At 44.0% G+C, this 15,463-nt stretch overlaps 1 non-coding gene across 1 annotated transcript; it reads left to right on the forward strand.

Moving 5' to 3' along the window:
* The first annotated feature begins 9,016 nt into the window (after positions 1 to 9,016).
* On the forward strand, positions 9,017 to 9,157 carry LOC135278219 (U4 spliceosomal RNA). Its single transcript, XR_010345756.1, has one exon. It is a non-coding gene; the product is annotated as a U4 spliceosomal RNA (small nuclear RNA).
* Positions 9,158 to 15,463: the final 6,306 nt, after the last annotated feature.

Genomic DNA, 15,463 nt, shown 5'->3' on the forward strand with positions numbered 1-15,463 from the left:
AGAACAAAGCGGGAGGCATCACACTACCGGACTTCAAACTCTACTACAAGGCTACGGTAATCAAAACAGCATGGTACTGGTACCAAAACAGAGATATAGACCAATGGAACAGAACAGAGGCGTCGGAGGCGACACAACATATCTACAACCACCCGATCTTTGATAAACCTGATAAAAACAAGCAATGGGGAAAGGATTCCCTGTTCAATAAGTGGTGTTGGGAAAACTGGCTAGTCATATGCAGAAAGCAGAAACTCGACCCCTTCCTGACACCTTACACTAAAATTGACTCCAGATGGATTAAAGACTTAAACATAAGGCCTAACACCATAAAAACACTAGAAGGAAACCTAGGCAAAACCATTCAGGACATAGGCGTAGGCAAGGACTTTATGACCAAAACACCAAAAGCATTGGCAACAAAAGCCAAAATAGACAAATGGGACCTAATCAAACTCCACAGCTTCTGCACGGCAAATGAAACAGTCAATAGAGTGAATTGGCAACCAACAGAATGGGAAAAAATTTTTGCAGCCTACACATCTGACAAAGGGCTGATATCCAGAATTTACAATGAGCTAAAAAAGATTTACAAGAAAACAACAAACAAGCCCATTCAAAAATGGGCGAAGGATATGAACAGATACTTTACAAAAGAAGACATACAAGAGGCCAACAAACATATGAAAAAATGCTCATCATCACTGGTCATTAGAGAAATGCAAATCAAAACTACATTGAGATACCATCTCACGCCAGTTAGAATGGCGATCATTAAAAAATCTGGAGAAAATAGATGCTGGAGAGGATGTGGAGAAATAGGAACACTTTTACACTGTTGGTGGGAGTGTAAATTAGTTCAACCACTGTGGAAAACAGTGTGGCGATTCCTCAAGGACCTAGAAATAGAAATTCCATTTGACCCAGCAATCCCATTACTGGGCATATATCCAAAGGATTATAAATCGTTCTACTATAAGGACACATGCACACGGATGTTCATTGCAGCACAGTTTACAATAGCAAAGACCTGGAACCAACCCAAATGCCCATCAATGATAGACTGGACAGGAAAAATGTGGCACATATACACCATGGACTATTATGCAGCCATTAAAAATGAGGAGTTCGCGTCCTTTGTAGGGACATGGATGAACCTGGAAACCATCATTCTCAGCAAACTGACACAAGAACACAAAACCAAACACCACATGTTCTCACTCATAGGAGGGTGTTGAACAAGGAGAACACATGGACACAGGGAGGGGAGCACTATACACGGGGGTCTGTTGCGGGGGAGTGGGGGGGACAGCGGCGGGGGGAGTTGGGGAGGGATAGCATGGGGAGAAATGCCAGATATGGGTGAGGGGGAGGGAGGCAGCAAATCACACTGCCATGAATGCACCTATGCAACAACTTTGCATGTTTTTCACATGTACCCCAAAACCTAAAAGGCAATAAAAATAAATAAATAAATAAATAAATAAAATAAAAATAATAATAATAATAATAATAATAATAAAACCATAAGAGAAGCTGAAGTAAATAAATGTTAATATTTATATAAAAAAAAAAAAAAGAAAAGGAGGAAGTCAAATTGTCTCTATTTGCAGACGACATGATTGTATATCTAGAAGACCCCATCATCTCAACCCAAAATCTCCTGAAACTGATAAGCAACTTCAGCAAAGTCTCAGGATACAAAATCAATGTGCAAAACTCACAAGCATTCCTATACACCAATAACAGACTTAAAGAGAGCCAAATCAAGAACGAACTGCCATTCACAATTGCTACAAAAAGAATAAAATACCTAGGAATACAACTAACAAGGAACGTAAAGGACCTCTTCAAGGAGAACTACAAACCACTGCTCAACGAAATAAGAGAGGACACAAACAGATGGAGACACATTCCATGTTCATGGTTAGGAAGAATCAATATCGTGAAAATGGCCATACTGCCCAAAGTAATTTACAGATTCAACGTTATCCCCATCAAGCTACCAAAGACCTTCTTCACAGAACTGGAAAAAACCACCTTAAACTTCATATGGAACCAAAAGAGAGCCCGCATAGCCAAGTCAATTCTAAGCAAAAAGAACAAAGCGGGAGGCATCACACTACCGGACTTCAAACTCTACTACAAGGCTACAGTAATCAAAACAGCATGGTACTGGTACCAAAACAGAGATATAGACCAATGGAACAGAACAGAGGCGTCAGAGGCGACACAACATATCTACAACCACCCGATCTTTGATAAACCTGACAAAAACAAGAAATGGGGAAAGGAATCCCTGTTCAATAAGTGGTGTTGGGAAAACTGGCTAGCCATATGCAGAAAGCAGAAACTCGACCCCTTCCTGACACCTTACACTAAAATTGACTCCAGATGGATTAAAGACTTAAACATAAGACCTAACACCATAAAAACACTAGAAGAAAACCTAGGCAAAACCATTCAGGACATAGGCGTAGGCAAGGACTTTATGACCAAAACACCAAAAGCATTGGCAACAAAAGCCAAAATAGACAAATGGGACCTAATCAAACTCCACAGCTTCTGCATGGCGAAAGAAACAATCAATAGAGTGAATCGGCAACCAACAGAATGGGAAAAAAATTTTGCAGCCTACCCATCTGACAAAGGGCTGATATCCAGAATTTACAATGAGCTAAAACAGATTTACAAGAAAAAAACAAACAAGCCCATTCAAAAATGGGCGAAGGATATGAACAGATACTTTACAAAAGAAGACATACATGAGGCCAACAAGCATATGAAAAAATGCTCATCATCACTGGTCATTAGAGAAATGCAAATCAAAACTACACTGAGATACCATCTCATGCCAGTTAGTATGGAGATCATTAAAAAATCTGGAGAAAACAGATGCTGGAGAGGATGTGGAGAAATAGGAACACTTTTACACTGTTGGTGGGAGTGTAAATTAGTTCAACCATTGTGGAAGACAGTGTGGTGATTCCTCAAGGACCTAGAAATAGAAATTCCATTTGACCCAGCAATCCCATTACTCGGTATATATCCAAAGGATTATAAATCGTTCTACTATAAGGACACATGCACACGAATGTTCATTGCAGCACAGTTTACAATAGCAAAGACCTGGAACCAACCCAAATGCCCATCGATGATAGACTGGACAGGAAAAATGTGGCATATATACACCATGGAATATTATGCAGCCATCAAAAACGATGAGTTTGCGTCCTTTGTAGGGACATGGATGAACCTGGAAACCATCATTCTCAGCAAACTGACACAAAAACACAAAATCAAACACCACATGTTCTCACTCATAGGTGGGTGTTGAACAATGAGAACACATGGACACAGGGAGGGGAGCACTATACTCTGTGGTCTGTTGGTGGGGAGTGAGAGGGACAGTGGCGGGGTGGGGAGTTGGGGAGGGATAGCATGGGGAGAAATGTCAGATATAGGTGAAGGGGAGGAAGGCAGCAAATCACACTGCCACGTATGCACCTATGCAACAACCTTGCATGTTTTTCACATGTACCCCAAAACCTAAAATGCAATTAAAAAAAAAAAAAAAACTATCACATAAAAATCAATTGCCAGAGCTGGGCATGGTGGCTCACGCCTGTAATCCCAGCACTTTGGGAGGCCGAGGCGGGTGGATCACGAAGTCAAGAGATCGAGACCATCCTGGTCAACATGGTGAAACCCCGTCTCTACTAAAAGTACAAAAAATTAGCTGGGCATGGTGGCGCGTGCCTGTAATCCCAGCTACTCAGGAGGCTGAGACAGGAGAATTGCCTGAACCCAGGAGGCGGAGGTTGCGGTGAGCCGAGATCGCGCCATTGCATTCCAGCCTGGGTAACGAGCCAAACTCCGTCTCAAAAAAAAAAAAAAAAATCAATTGCCAGGATGGCTAGATCAGGGACTGAAAAAAAAAAAATTATTTCCATACACTACCATTGAAGAATCTGAAAAAGCAAGAAAATAATTTTATTGAAAATAATAAAGTATTTATAATAAATACAATCAAAGAGGTAAAGACTAATACATTGAAAACTACAAAACATTGCTGATACAAATTAAAGATATAAATAAATGGAAAGACAACTTTGCTCATGAATTGGAAAAGGTAATATTGTTAAGATGTCAATACAACCCAAAGTGTTCATCCCTATCAAATCCCAAAAGTGTTTTTTCCAGAAATTGAAAAAAATATTTAAAATTCCTATGAAATTCAAGGGACCCTGAGTAGCCAAAATAATCTTAAGAAGAACAAAGTTGTATGCCTCATATTTTCTGATTTCAAATTTTACTGCAAAGCTACAATAATCACATGAGTGTGGTTCTGGCATGAAAACACACACATATACCAATGGAACATAGTAGAGACTCCAAAAATAAATAATCATATTTATAATCAATTGATTTTTGACACAGGCACTAACATTCAATGAGGAAAGGATTGTATTAAACTATTTGGGCTTCTATAACAAAATAACTTGGACTGGGCAATTTGTAAACAACATGATTTATTGCTCACAGTTCTGGAGCCTGAGGAGTCCAAGAAAGAGACAGCAACATACTCAGTGTCTGATGAGGGCCTATTCCTCATAGATAGCACCTTCTATGTGTTGTGTTCTCACATGACAGAATGGGTAAACAGGCTTATTTATGCTTTTTTTTTTTAAGACAGTCTCCCTCTGTCACCCAGGATGGAGGGCAGTGGTGCTATCCCAGCTCACTGCAACCTCTGCCTCCCAGGTACTAAGTGATTCTCCTGCCTCAGGCTCCAGAGAAGCTGGCATTACAGGCACACATCACCAAGCCCAGTTAATTTTGTATTTTTAGTAGAGACGCAATTTCACCATGTTGGCCAGGCTGGTTTCAAACTCCTGACCTCAGGTGATCCACCCACCTTGGCCTCCCAAAATGCTGGAATTACAGGAGTGAGCCACTGCCCCCAGCCTCGGCCTCTTTCATAAAGGAACTAATCCCATTTATGAGGATGAAACTTTTATGACCTAACTAATCACCTCTTCAAGGTTCCAATTTTAATACCATTATCAAGGGGGTTAGGGTTTAACATATAAACTTTAGGGGAAGAAAAACACATGACCAAGCAGACAGTCTTTTCAATAAAAGTGATCCTGCATAAACTGGATATCTATATGCCAAAGAAAAACTAGGATGCTTACCTTACAGCAGATACAAAAAAATTAACTCAAATTAGATCAAAGAGCTAAATGCAATAGCTAATAGTACTAAAGTCTTAGAGGAAAACAATGGAAAGGTTTGTAATATTGGATTTGGCAATGCTTTCTTAGATTAAACACCAAAAACACAGGCAACTAAATTGAAAGTAGATAAATTACACTTATTTGAAACTTAAAACTCTTTTGCATCAAAGAATATGTTCAAAAGAGTGGAAAGGCAATCCACAGAAAAAAAGAAAATATTTGCAAGTCTTATGTCTGATAAGATATTTATAAATATATTCTAAGATATAGGTTATTTATATTAAAGAATTATATTCTACATTCTAAGATATAGATTATTTATATTAAAGAATTATATATATACTTCAATTTCTAGATCCTTGAGGAATCACCACACTGTCTTCCACAATGGTTGAACTAATTTACACTCCCAACAGTGTAAAAGTGTTCCTATTTCTCCACATCTTCTCCAGCATCTGTTGTCTCTAGATTTTTTTTAATGATCACCATTCTGACTGGCATGATATGGTAACTCAATGTGGTTTTAATTTGCATTTCTCCAATGACCAGTGCTGAGGAGCATTTTTTCATATGTTTGCTGGCCTCATAAATGTCTTGTTTTGAAAAGTGTCTGTTCATATCTTTCGTCCAATTTTTGATGGGGTTGTTTTATTCTTGTATATTTGACCCAGCAATCCCAATACTGGGTATATACTGAAAGGATTATAAATTGACCTATTATAAAGACACATGCACATGTACGTTCACTGCAGCACTGTTTACAATAGCAGACACTTGGAACCAACCCAAATGCCCACCAAAGATAGACTGAATAAAGAAAATGTGGCACATATACACCATGGAATACTATGCAGCCATAAAAGAGAATGAGTTCATGTTCTTTGCAAGGACGTGGATAAAGCTGGAAACCATCATTTTCATTAGGAGAAATACCTAATGTTGGTGATGGGGGGATGGAGGCAGCAAACCACCATGGCATGTGTATACCTATGTAACAATCCTGCAAGATAAGATCTGCAGGATCCTTTTCCAAATAGTTATTCACAGCTAACTGCCCATCAGGCCAAGGCCCCTGGGCTTTCAGAGACCTGTCCACTGTGAAATACACTCCAGGTCCCACCCCAGCCACCAGGCCACCCACCACTGGCTGCATCTTTGCCACTGCCCCACTGGAACAAGTAAACCCCTGAGGATTGAGGGGCTCTCCCACAGACACCACCCCACCATGAGCAGATCCAGGGCAGTGGGGGAGATATCGAACCACTTCTAGGTGGGAGGAGGGGCATCTTCTGCCAAAAACTAGTTGCCAATTGGCCCTCAACAAGACTTTACTCCTGAGTCTGAGGGGTGAGTGTAAGAGTGGCCAGAGCATCCACACAAGATGCCCGGCAATTGAACCAATGAAGAGCTCAGCCACCATTAGAACTGAAAGGCAAAAACAAAAAAACAAACAAACAAACAAAAAGAACTGCAAGGCACGCAACCCCTCCCACTGCCTCACTTCAGCATCTGTGGGGGCTGTACTGGGACATTTCTTGCTCTTGGGCCCCTCTGCTCCCTTCCCTGAGACAGCCAGAGTCCTACCTGCTTGTGGGGCCACTTCGGCCTCTCCTCTGGGGTCCTGATCTTAGGCTTGAAGCCTCTCTGGGGGTCTCCACAGTGCTTGGCCTCAAGAGGGAGGTTCAGTGACTTGGGCCTCGTTTCATGCCTGCTGGGGCTGCAGCTGGCCTTGCTGGGCAGGCAGGCCTCTGCAGAGTCCCCAGGTCCCAGCTCAGGCCCATGCTGGCCTCACCAGCGCTAGTGATGCTGGTCATGCTCATGCTCATGATCTGGTTGATGGCCTCCTCCTGGTCCTCCAGGTCCCCATCCCCACACCTCAGGTGGTAGGGAAAGGCACTGGTGTTCCCATTGGCCTCCATGGGGTAGCAGTCCTGGTAGTCCTCTTTGCTGTGACAGTAGTGTCCATCTTCTTCCTGGTCATAGGCCTCCAGTACAGAGGACTCATCCTCCAGGATGGGCAGGTGGCTGTCCGGGTAATTCTGGCTTCCCTCAGCCCTGTGGCCATAAGGGTGCTGGCCTGCCAAGTCTGCCCTCTGCCTACTCCTCCACTGCCTCCTGGCACTCGTCAGTGTCCACAGGGTGCACACCGTGAGCAAGGTACTCCTCCCAGTTGTAGTCCATGCCCTCCAGGTACCTGTCATCCTCGGGGCAGTAGTGAATATAGTAGGTGATGTCCTCTTCCTCGGGCAGGCCCTTGTCATAGTCCTCCTCCTCAGAGGTGTTATTCATGTAGTTGGCGCTGGAGTCCCCATCGGGGCTGTGGTAGTGGTACTCCTGCTCCTCGGGCATGGGGATCTCTGGCCACAGGGCAGCCAGCTCCTGGCCCTTGGGCACACAGCCTTCCTAGGGCAGCTCCACGTCCTCGCTCCTGGCCGTGGGAGACAGGGCCTGGCCTCACCCTGTGGTCCAACATGCTGCTCCCCATGCTCTCACACTTCCAGTGGGCCACGGCGGGCACTCACGCAGCCATCATCACCCAGGGGCAGCCACTGTAGGAGGAACATTGGGAAGGACAGAGTCAAAACGTCACAAAGCCTGGTCACACATGGGGTCGCTCACCCCCATGGCGCCTCCCACCACATTCTCCCACAGTAATGTGAAAAATGACAGCTGAAGATTTTCACTGCAGCATTCTTTTAAAAAACTGGAAATGACCCAAGTACCCATAAATTAAAGAATGGTTAAATAAATGATGGCAGAGTTTGCACACTGTAAGAGTCAACTAAGTATGCACTAAGTAAGGAAAGGTATGGGTGCCCCTCCAATTGGTTAGGGACTCTTACCAACAGCCTCTTAATTTTCCAGCAATTCCCAATATGCCACTGTAATCAAGGCTTCAGCCTACATCAGTGTAGACTATAGCCTTGAGAAATAAGAGAAGGCTTCCACATCTGTGTAGATGAAAGCCTTGTGAATCTACTTTTTTCAGCTAGCATAAGTCAGTAACAGCTAAATTTACTGAGCTATGTTATTTATGCAATGTTATATTATAGGTGACAATTTAGTACTATGTTCCAATCACTGTTCTACGTGTTTTCTATGTATTAACTCATTTAACATTCCTAATAACCCTGGGAGGTACTATTATAATCATAATAATCCCCATTTTATTTATAAGGAAACTGAAACCTAGAGAGATTATGTAATTTGCACAAGGTCACATAAGGATGGATGGTTAGTAAGCCACAGAGTGAGGATGCAAATCCAGAATCTGCATGTTTAAGCATTATACTATACCACCTTCCAGGTTCTTAAAGTTTATTCATACCTGTGTCAGGTAGGACTTGAACTCATAAATTGAGAATAAGGGAAAAGAGGGCTAGTTCTTGTCCTGAAATCTTTTCCTTCTATAATTCTGGTAATCCTTGCTCTTCCTGATCTTATAGGCCAGCTTTATGGAGTCGAAGCCATTTCCAAAGCCCAAGAAATTTCAGAATTTTCTCTAATGTCATCACAGGACTTAATTCTGAAGCTAAAGATAAAATACTGAAGAAGGCTGAATTTCATTTCTTTGCAGCCATCTCCTCCTCTCATCCATTCATTTGTCCATTCAGGAAACACATGTTACATTTGTACCACATTCTTGGCATAGAGTTGAAGTCATTCTACCACTTTTCCAGGAACTCAAAATATAGTGATACAGAACAATATGATAGCAAAAAATGCACAGAAAATAAAGTGTTGGAGGTAGAAGTGATGCTATAATAGAGCGAAGCAGCTTTGCGCAGTGGCAGTATCGTAGCCAATGAGGTTTAGCCGAGGCGCGATTATTGCTAATTGAAAACTTTTCCCAAAACCCCGCCATGACGACTTGAAATATAGTCGGCGTTGGCAATTTTTGGCAGTCTCTATGGAGACTGAATCATTAAAAAAAAAAAAAAAAGTGCTTGCTTTGGCAGCACGAATACTAAAAGTGGAATAGAGCAAAGCAAAGAGCAGTTTATTAATTAGGGTGTGAGATTCACTAGAGAGAAGACCAGACCTCGGCCATCTCCATTCCCAAATCACCTGCACCTCAAAAACTGTTTGATAAACACTTGATGAGCCAGGTAGAACCAAACTGGGAAATTAGAGAAGACTCCCACAAAGATTTAGCATCTCAGTTGAGTCTCAAATAATCACCAGAATTTTAATTTGTGAACGTGAGAGAAAGGACAATCCAGGTTGAAGAAACAGGAAGTTAGGAAAATGAAAGAAACTTTGCGAGAAACAGTGAATTGACTGTTATTTTGATTAGGAAACTAATGATGATTACAGAATCAATTTGCAAATTGCTACCAAAAAAAAAAAAAAAAAAAAACCTACGGTATTTAACCTTTGCTTTCTTGGAGCATGCCTGATACTAGGGTGGGTGTAAATCAAGTTCTCTTGCCACAGCCCATGATACACAAAAAGCCACCTTCTTCCCAAAAGTATTCCCGCAGTTTTCCAGCTGCCCAGACCTGCCAGTGAGGTCCTAAAACTTTCTCATTCCACACCCCAGTTCCCTCCTCTAACAGGCTTCTGCCTACACTATCGCCCTACTCATCTGGAGGTTCACTTTAGGGCCACAAACCGATCCAGCTGAACAGGCTGATAAAGGACACCCCACACACATCTGTGGCTCACTGGTTGAGGAGGTGGCAGGCGGTGAGGGTGTACTGCGAAAATCAATACTAGTCAGCTGCCTCTTAAACTGTTGCATTTCCCTCTCCAGGAAAAACTGCTTATTTGTGGGAGCTGCTGGAGAAGCTCAAAGCTAAAGGAGCAACTAACAGAATATTAGGAAAAACGTAACAGAAGCGATTTCTTGGAAAGAAACGTTTGAATACCAACTCTTTAGTATTATGCCAACTTCCCCAAAGAGCAAATCCTGGAGGTGCTTATTAAAACCACAGACTCGTAGGCCCTCACCAAAGACCTTCTAAATCACCATTTCCAGGGTAGAGTCCTGAAACTCAACAATTTTTAGGCATTTCGGGTGATTCTTTTTTTTTTTTTTTTTTTTTTTTTGAGACGGAGTTTGCTCGTTACCCAGGCTGGAGTGCAATGGCGCGATCTCGGCTCACCGCAACCTCCGCCTCCTGGGTTCAAGCAATTCTCCTGCCTCAGCCTCCTGAGTAGCTGGGATTACAGGCGCACGCCACTATGCCCAGCTAATTTTTTGTATTTTTAGTAGAGATGGGGTTTCACCATGTTGACCAGGATGGTCTCGATCTCTTGACCTCGTGATCCACCCGCCTCGGCCTCCCAAAGTGCTGGGATTACAGGCTTCAGCCACCGCGCCCGGCCTTCGGGTGATTCTTAACAACAAGCAGGGCGAACCCAAAGGATAATGATACATTCTTTCAGCGAAGAAGCTCACGCTCATTTTCCGAACACGGCAGCCGCTGGGGGTGGGAAGCTACCTTTCTTGCCCGTGCTGTGTACCGCCGGACAATAAACCTCCACTTCTTCCTGCCGCTATTGGTCACGTGGATCAGGAAATGCTTGGAGGGGCTGGGAACGAGCTGTTGATTGAGAATGAGAGAGCCAATGAGAAACCACAGGAGTAGCTGCTCACCCAGAGTGCTTTGGGGCTGGGGGTGGGGCGGGAACTTAGTCTTCACCGTCTATAAAACGGCGAAGGGTAGCACAAGCTGCCTGCAGTTGGCAGAGTCTGTGTCTGGGGGAAGTTGGGTGGCTGATAGTGTGTGTTGGGTGCTTGCCTGGGTTGTAGTGAAAAAAGTAGGGAAGTGTTGGCATAAAGACTTAAGAGGAAGAGCTGTAGGAAAGGGGATTTGGGGGGCTGGTGGGACGGTGGTCTCTGAAAGCCGACCTCCTTGAATTTTCTTGGGTGGGTTTCTTCTCCTTGTGTAGTAAACCACGGTGTGTGAAGCAGCCTCTCTTCGCTGGCCTCCTTCATGTGACTTGCAGCGTCCTAACGTGCAAGCTGGCTTACTCGAAAGGCAGGAGTCCTTATCAGGGTCTACTAGAATCCTGCTCTCCAACCCCCTGCTTTTTCTGCTTGTCCCTTTATGGGGGCAGCCCTCCTCACGGGCATTACATGACTGGGGAAAACGCCTAAAACTCTAACAGTAGCTAAAAATGAAGACTGTTTGGGAAAGCTATTCTTTCTCCCATGAGTGAACCTCATTTGGGAGTGGGTTGCTTAGGAACTCGGTGTGCCCCCGTGTGTTCTTGGAGTGGGGAGGCTAGCTCTACTAAAGTCTTTACATCTGTAAGCTTTCCTAGGCAATAGAGTTTCTATCAGTTCACTGCTTAAATTGCTTATTGCATATTGTTTACTGCAAGCCCAAAGTCAAGTAAATTTCCATGACTTAAGTCAAATTTCCGGAAGTACTGTTATTTTTGCTCCTGTTCAGTTTTATGTATTGACATTCAATTCTTCTTATGTACTACAGAAGGCACTGTTTTCCAAGAAATTCTTTACCAAGAAAGAAAATTTTCTTGTTCTAGAAACTACGTTCATAGCTAGGAATTATCACTAAAGATCTTTAACATTACTTCTTAGGAAAAAAATATGCTCAAGCAAAATTAGAATGTATTCTAGTCTAAACCATAAGAAATTGCCTTGAGTGGTCAATTCTGGATTGTTGAGCTGGAATTTGTCTGGTGGAGGACCTTTGGGCACCGCCCCCCCAGCCACATGGAAAGTGCCTAACTTCCGGATGACGAAAGCCCCTCCTCCCTCGCAAGGAGGGTTCCTTATCTCACTCTGTCTACCGCCTTGGCTCGGCCCGATTCCAGCAGCCTTCCGGCCGGGCAACCGACTGAACCAATCACCATCCGCCCCACCAGCTCTCCAGTAACTTCCGGCCCGACAAGCTCCCCGCCCGGCAGACATCCCCCGCCCCAACAGCCAACCTGACTCATTGCCACCTGCCAAATCAGCTCTCCCACTCCCCCAATCCTTCTACCCCTATAAAAACCGCCAAACAAAAAAAGTCGGTGCGAGACTGCTGACTCTTCCCCCGGCACAAGTCCAGTCCGCCCGGAGGCTCTCCAATAAAGCCTGAACTCCTAAACTGTCTATTTGCCTGATATAATTCGGTCGCTCTCTGGGGTTCAAGCAACGAGGGTCCGGGCAGGTCGGACAGAATTCAGGGTCAACTGCGCCTACCAAGATGACCTTCTTTACAGCCTGCTTCTGGACACAGGAATCCAAGTACTAAGACAGTAGCAATAATTTAAAGTTCAATGGGACTCCTGCAGCGTTTCCTGGCAAGAATGGAATCCCTTGGATGGGGACCATTGTTCCAGGACCCATATATTCTTCCTGTTAGAGACAATGCCCAATAAACAGGCCTGTGAGTCAAGTGCCGATACAGCATCTCGGAAGATGAACCGATAAGTCGGCTGTTTCTCCAGTAAGCAGTGCTGATGTTCTTTCAGGCTGATTACTTCTGGATGGTGCATATGTGATAGGGCCAGGTGACCCCTGGAGCTTTGTTGTGAAGTCGGTCTCCCGGTCAGATGCTCTGTGGTCTCCCGGTCAGATGCTCTGTTGTGTGGGATCCATGCCTGTGAATCAGGCACTCCATAAGATCCCAGACAGTGAGGCTGGCTGATAGACTTTGCAGGCAGAAAAGGTAAACCAACACCCAGAGAGTGTTATTCCAGTAAGGCTGAATTGCTTGCCCTTTGTGCTAGTTTGCTAAGGTTGTAATAAAGTACCACAAACTGGATGGATTAAACAGTAGATATTTATTTTCTCACAGTTCTGAAAGCTAGAAGTCCAAGATCAAGGTGTGGGCAGGGTTGGTTTCCTGTGAGGACAGAGAGGGTAGGGTCTGTCCCAGGCCCTTCTTTGGTTTATAGATGACCATCTTCACATTCTTCCTGTATCTCACATCTTCGTCCCTTTGTGTGTGTCTCTGTGTCCCAATTTTCCTTGTTTATAAGAACACCAGGCTGGGCGCAGTGGCCCATGCCTGTAGTCCCAGCACTTTCAGAGCCTGAGGTAGGTGGATCACTTGAGCCCAGGAGTCCAAGAGCAGCCTCGGAGACATGGCAAAACCCCATCTCTACAAAAAATTAACCAGGCATGGCGGTGCGCACCTGTAGTCCTAGCTACTCAGGAGGCTGAGGTAGGAGGATTGCTTGAGCCCGGGAGTTGAAGGCTGCAGTGAGCCGAGATTGTGCCGCTACACTCCAGCCTGGGCAGCAGAGCGAGACCCTGTCCCCCCTGACAAAAAAGGAAGAAAAGCAGTGCCATTGCATTAGGGCCTGTTCTAATGACTTCATAATGACTTGATCAACTCTGTAAAGACCTTGTCTCCAAATAAGATCACATTCTGAGGTTCTAGGTGTTAGACTTCAACACATGAAATTACGGGGCATAGCCGGGGACCACATGGACTAATGGAGAAGGCATCTGACTTTGAATTTGAAAGACACACAGTTCAACCCACAACACTCTTTTAGGACAAAAGGATCCCAATGTAGTTAACGTGACATCAGCTGGAATGTTGGGTGCTGAGTGTATATACGTATTTTAATTATATATATACTGAGTATATATGCTATTCATATATATATGAATTTTTATATAATCATAATTATATATATATATATATTTTTTTTTTTTTTTGAAACAGAGTCTCAACTCTGTCCCCCAGGCTGGAGCACAGTGGCACCATCTCGGCTCACTGCAACCTCTGCCTCCCAGGTTCAAGCGATTCTCCTGCCTCAGCCTCCTGAGTAGCTGGGATTACAGGTGTCCACCACTACACCCAGCTAATTTTTTGTATTTTTAGTAGAGATGAGGTTTCACCATGTTGGCCAGGCTGGTCTGGAACTCCTGACCTTGTGATTCACCCACCTTGGCCTCCCAAAGTGCTTGGATTACCGGTGTGAGCAACCGCTCCTGGCCTAATTATTTATTTTTATGTAAAATATATAATACATAAAAATATATATATAATACTTACTAGAAATATTCTGCATTGTAGTCTGGTTACTTGGAAAGAGTGTAATCCTCTTGAGACTTGCTTTTTAAGGTTTTTTAGAGAATTCATTAAGGATTAATTTTTCCTCAATACTAGGCAATATTTTCTGAATATTCCACCCTATGCCACCTGAATTGCATGATTTTGCACTCTGGCTGGAGGGAACACAAATTCTACCCAGCTTGTGTGACTTCTGCCTATCGCTCATTTCGAATGGTTCCTTCCACAGCTTCATGGCCTCCCGCACACGCTGAAGCCACACTGGCTGCCCTCTGAGATCCTTGGAGCCCTCTCTCTACAAAGCACTGTCCTCTTTAGTACTCCGAACTGAGGACTCCAGTTACCCTGGGCCTCTCTGGACTTCCGGCTTTGTTTCCCCAGGTCAGGAGGATGGCTGGGCTCCACCTGCTTCCCTTCACTCCAGCAGCTGGGAGCACCATCCAGGCAGGGAGCAGGGGCAGGTGTAGGGCTCACTCCATCTGTTTTCCTTCTTTCAGAGACTGATGCCCTTTTTTGCCTGCTAGCCAATGTTTTGAAAACTGTTGTTTCAGCTGGGCATGGTGGCTCACACCTGTAATCCCAGCACTTTGGGAGGCCAAGGCGGGAGGATCACCTAAGGTCAGGAGTTCGAGACCAGCCTGGCCAACAAAGTAAAACCCTGTCTCTACTAAAAATACAAAAATTAGTCAGGTGTGGTGGCAGGTGCCTGTAGTCCCAGCTACTTGGGAGGCTGAGGCAGGAGAATTGCTTGAACCCGGGAGGCGGAAGTTGCAGTGAGCTTAAATCGCACCACTGCACTCCAGACTGGGAGACAGAGGGAGACTCCATCTCAAATATATAAATAAATAAAATAAAGTGAACATGCCACTGGCATCTAGTACTCAGGAGGCTGGGACTGGAGAATTGCTTGAACCCAGGAGGCGGAAGTTGCAGTGAGCCATTGCACTCCAGCCTTGGTAACAGAGCAAGACTCCACCTCAAAAAAAAAAAAAAAAAGAAACACTGAAAAGATGTAGAACAAATGCTTAGATGTGCTATTAATGAAGAGGGATAACAAATATTTTGCATAACAGAATAAGAAAACAAAACACTTGGATACAGGATCAGAAAAAAAACTAAACCAACAAACAAAAAGTCTCAATAGGAGGGTAAAGCCAAATGAGATGAAATCTTCTTTTTATCTAGACAAGATCTCACTATATTGCCAGGCAGGAGTGCAGTAGCTATTCACAG

The sequence above is a fragment of the Aotus nancymaae genome, unplaced genomic scaffold (assembly GCF_030222135.1).
Source record: "Aotus nancymaae isolate 86718 unplaced genomic scaffold, 86718_ANA_hifiasm-v0.15.2.pri h1tg000036l, whole genome shotgun sequence".
Taxonomy (NCBI): domain Eukaryota; kingdom Metazoa; phylum Chordata; class Mammalia; order Primates; family Aotidae; genus Aotus; species Aotus nancymaae.